The sequence below is a fragment of the Miniopterus natalensis genome, chromosome X (genome assembly GCF_054644295.1).
Source record: "Miniopterus natalensis isolate mMinNat1 chromosome X, mMinNat1.hap1, whole genome shotgun sequence".
Lineage (NCBI taxonomy): Eukaryota > Metazoa > Chordata > Mammalia > Chiroptera > Miniopteridae > Miniopterus > Miniopterus natalensis.
In genome coordinates this window covers 40,088,765-40,093,834 of record NC_142103.1, presented here as the reverse complement: position 1 = coordinate 40,093,834, position 5,070 = coordinate 40,088,765, and the positions used below count along the sequence as shown (strand labels likewise).

General features: G+C 33.0%; 1 pseudogene; it reads left to right on the top strand.

Annotated features, from left to right (window-relative positions):
- Window positions 1-445: 445 nt before the first annotated feature.
- On the top strand, window positions 446-4,646 carry LOC107531626 (proteasome subunit alpha type-1 pseudogene; annotated as a pseudogene).
- Window positions 4,647-5,070: the final 424 nt, after the last annotated feature.

The following is a 5,070-nucleotide window of genomic DNA, read 5'->3' as shown; positions in this document are numbered from 1 at the left end:
GAGGCTAAATAGCATGTTATTTAACAATGAGTGGGTTACCAATAAGATCAAGAAAGAAATAAAAAACTTCCTGGAAACAAATCAAAATGAACACACAACAACCCAAAAGCTATGGGACACAGCTAAAGCAGTCCCATAAAGCCGAGGGAATTGTGCTCATAGCACTGCAGGGCTACCTCAAAGAGCAAGAAAAACGTTTAGTAAACTATCTAACCCTACAACTTAAAGAATTAGAAAGCTCCCCTGTGAAGCCATCCTGACCAGGGCTTTGTTTGCTGGGCTTTTTTTTTTTTATTACTGGTTCAATTTCATCAGTTGTTTTTATCCTATTTAGGTTTTCTGATTCTTCCCAATTTAGTTTTACATCTCACTCATATGTGGAATCTAATACACAAAATAAACTGAGAGACACAATAGATCCATAGACATAGAAGCATTGAACAGAATGATGAATGTAAGTGGGAAAGCAGGGGTGGGGGTGGGGAGAGATTAATCAAAGAACTTATATGCATATATGCATAACTCATAAATACAGATAATATTGTGTTGAAGGCTACAGGTGGGGGCACATGAGGGGTGGAGGGGATCAATGGGGAAAAAAGGGGGGATATTTGTAATACTTCCAACAATAAATATAAATTTTAAAAAAAGAAAAAAATTAATTTTACATGTAAGTCAGATTGTACAATATTTGTCTTTGTCTCTCTGACATTCCACTTAGCATTGGAAAAGAAAATAATGCAAAGAAAAATAGTAGGGAGGAGGGAAAAAAAGGAAGATGTAATATGAGGTGGATCGACTCCATAAAATAAGCCATGCTTATGAATCTACAAGAGCTGTGCAGGTCTGTAGAGGACAAGACATTGCGAATATCACTCATTCATGGGCTGTCAGGATTTAAAGCTGATGAAAAAAGCATGTAACACACAATTCCCTCAAGGTTCAGCCATGTTGTTATAAATGGCAGAATTTTCTTCTTTCTTATGACTAAAAATATTCCATTATATATGTATACCACATTTTCTATATCCATTCATTTATCAATGGACACTTAGGTTGTTTCCATATATTAGCTATTGTAAATAATCTTGCAATAGACAAGGAGGTACATATATTAATTTAATTTGGTGTTTTTGTTTTTTTTCAAAAAATTCCCAGCAGTGGGATTGCTAGATGATATGGTAGTTCTATTTTACTTTTTTGAGGAACCGCCATACTATTTAACATAGTGGCTATACCAATTTACAGTCCCATCAACAGTGCAAAGGTTTTCATTTTTTCCACATTCTTACCAACACTTTTTTTTTTTTTTTGACAACAGCCATTCTAATAGGTGTTAGGTGTTATCTCATTGTGGTTTTGATTTGTACTTCTGTGATGTCAGTTATGTTTAGCACATTTTCATGTATCTGTTGGCCTTCTGCATGTCTTCTTTGGAGAAATGTCTATTCATTTTCTCTGTCCATTTTTTATTGGCGTGTTTGTTTTTTTACATTATATGAATTTTTTAAAAATATATTTTGGATATTAACCCCCTTTCAGATATATCATTTGCAAATATATTCTCCCATTCAGTAGCGTCCTTTTTTATCTTGTTGATGGTTTCCTTTGCCATGCAATGGATTTTTAGTTTCATGTTAGACACATTTGTTTAGTTTTACTTTAGTTGTCTTTGCCCTAGAAGACATATCCAAAAAATTATCTGCTAAGAACAATGTCAACGATTTCTCTGCCTATGTTTACTGTTACCAGGAGTTTTATGGTTTTAGGTCTTACATTTAATTCTTTAATTTATTTTATTTTTGTATATAAGAAAATCTTCTAGGATAAGTGTTTATGTATTCAATTTGTTGCAGATATTTTTAGTTCTTACTGAACACCCAAGTGATCTCCATCTTGAGAAGATCCCTCTTAGAAGAGCTCATGTGACTAATTCTGTTCACTGAGTATTGAGCTTTAATTAAAGTGAAAGATAAACTTTATGAGTTTACTTTGAATTTTGAGGTTTTGAATTATTTTTGTTGTTGCTAGCACAGCACAGCCTAACATACTATTACTAATACAATATTTTTATTTCTAGTTCAAGAATATTTAACCTCATTCTGATGATTGCATATATTACTGATTACCCTGTTAATATTTTTTTAAGTACCTTTTATTGATTTCAGAGAGAGGAAGGGAGAGGGAGAGAGAGACAGAAACATCAGTGAGGAGAGTCGTTGATCAAGCCCACAACCGGGCATGTGCCCTGACCAGGAATCGAACCCCGATCGCCTGGATCCTAGGTCAACGCTTAACCGCTGAGCCACACCCGGCCAAGCCAGTTATATATTTCTTACTCTTAGAAATATATAGCCATTCTATACTGTCAATTATATCCCTTATATAGTCTCCATAAGACTTTATTATAGTATGTTTAATTGGAAAAAATTTCAGTACGGTAATTACAGGAGACACTTTTAATATTTTTAAATGCTTTCCACCCTTCTCTAGCAAAAGCAATGTAAAATATCATTAAAAAATTAAATTTTACAATAACATTTTTTCCAAATTTATTTGATAGTTTTAATGTCAGTATTCTAATTACCTGCTTGGATAATTAAATTCTAAAGACTAAAATTTGTCAACTGCTAGAAACATAAACTGTTTTAGAACAGTTAGAAATTGTGCATTTTCCAATAATCTTGTGCTATAAAAAATTCAGAGAGTATTTCTTTTCTTTTATCCACTCTTTCCCAACATGATAGTCTGCTTTGTCTGAATAAACATCATACCATTTATTTTTGAAAAATCACTAAAGTTTATATTATATATTTTTTCTCAGAAGACAGTAATATTCCAATAAAGCATTTTGACATTGATTTTGGGTTCTGTTACTATTGAATCAACATTAGTGAAACCCAAATAAGAAAAATTTATATGTGAATGGACTACTTTTCAAGCTAATTCTTCTGAAAGCTATCTCAGGAAGAGGATTTCACACTTATAATGGATATTGTATTAAGATTTGACTTTATAAGTTGTTGTTTTATTACATGGAACACTTTAGAAAGGCAAAAACCATTTGTCCCTAGAATAGTATGCATATGTAAATTATTTATACACTGAAATTTGTGAAACATCTTATCAAAGCTATCACTTTGTTGAAATAACAAAATTAGCCGACTTTTCACCAAAAGGGAAAAAATCTAGAAGTAAGCAAAAGCATGCAATTTCTTCCCTCAAATTAGTTTTATACTCTAGATAACTAGCTTGCCTGAATTATGAATGTTTATATAAAATAAAAACAACAATGATACTGAACAAAAATGTTATGTTACAGATAAATTAAATTAATTTATAAATAAATTAAATAACAAATATGTCATGTATTTATTTAGTATTTTTATTTTAAACATCTTCAAAAACATTACTGAACATTTGTCTTTGTGTACAAATAAGGTCAAATGACATAAATAGACATTCGGTATCTTCTTTGATTTGATCAAATCCATTTTAACTTTTTCTTTCCACTTTATCAATTTGATTACTGATCATTTAACAGATCTCTTTAAAGGGCTTATATTCCAAGTTCTATTTTTTTCTACTGCAACATATACTGATGAACTTATGAGGATGATGATAATTGTGACCCAATCATTGTAAAACTTTAGACAGGATGAGTATGTGTGAGTCAATGTTCTTAGTGTCACATACATTAACTCTATTGATCTTTATAGCACACTTATAGAAGTTAGTGCTATTAACCTTATTTTATAGATAAGGGACCTAAAACATATAAAGATTTACAGGGTTGCTCAAGGGCACATAGCAAATAAAGTGTAGAGCTGGGATGCTTTGTAGGAGCTCCCAAACAGGCCCACAACTGGAACCATATTTCACAGCCAGTATGATAATGATGTCACTGCTGGAGCCCCCAGGGAAGAATTCATTAAACTAAATATGCAATGAAAGTTGGCATACAAAGTTCAGTCTGTTGGTCTGAAATAGAAAACTCATGCAAAGTTTATTCCATTGAAAAAGATACAGTCAAAGCTTGCTACTCATCAGAAAAGTGACAAACAAAAAACTCCAAGTTGACAGTCACATTGGTATATCTGTTGTGGACTTACTGCTGATGCTAGACTGTCCTGTATTTTTATGCACCAGGGGACTTTTTGTTTCAGACTTCTAACGTCTCACTTCATATCTTTAATTAAAAGCAAAACCCAGATATTAACATAATATGGCTGGAGTCCACATGGTATTGGGCTGCTTATTGCTGGTTATGATGATACGGGCCCTTACATTTTCCAAACTTGCTTGTCTCCTAACTATTTTGACTACTGAGCTATATCCATTGGAATTTTTTCTCAATCAGCCTGTGCTTACTTAGAGAGATATATGTCTGATTTTATGGAGTAAAATCTGAATGAATTGGTTAAACATGATCTTTGCACCTTAAGGCAGATGCTTCGTGCAGAGCAAGACCTAATGACAAAGACTGTTTCTACTGGAATTGTATGTAAAGACTTGAAATTTATGTTCTATGATAATGATAATGTTTCCCTTACTTATGGAAAAGTCATTAAAGGTCACAGAGAATGGCACAGCCTGTTTAACTTGCTGATGAGCCTACAGAAAAGGCTAACTCAACGCAACATTAAGTGATAAAGCCATCTACAAATACATTATCAAAGTAAGAATACAGGAAGACATACTGATGACCATAATCTATACTTTGAAGTAAAAGATGCAAAATGGAAGATTGGTACTATGAAGAAGTAGTCCAGATGCAAGTTTCTTCCAAGCAGCCACATGGAAGCCATTTAATGGGCCACATTTTTGTTTGAGAAGGTCTATATAATAAATTTCTAGAATGTATAAATACCAGTACTAATGTTTCATATGAAGAACAGTGTCTTTGTATTTTTAAATACAACTGTGAAATAAAATTGGTTCACCCAGAAGGAAGATGGCGGCCCTGTGAGAAGGAGCAGAATGCCCCCGATCCCAGCCACAGACTCTATTTACCCTAAAATCCTACGTAGCCAGCTGGGAAAAACCAGAGAAACATATCTGAGTGCACGG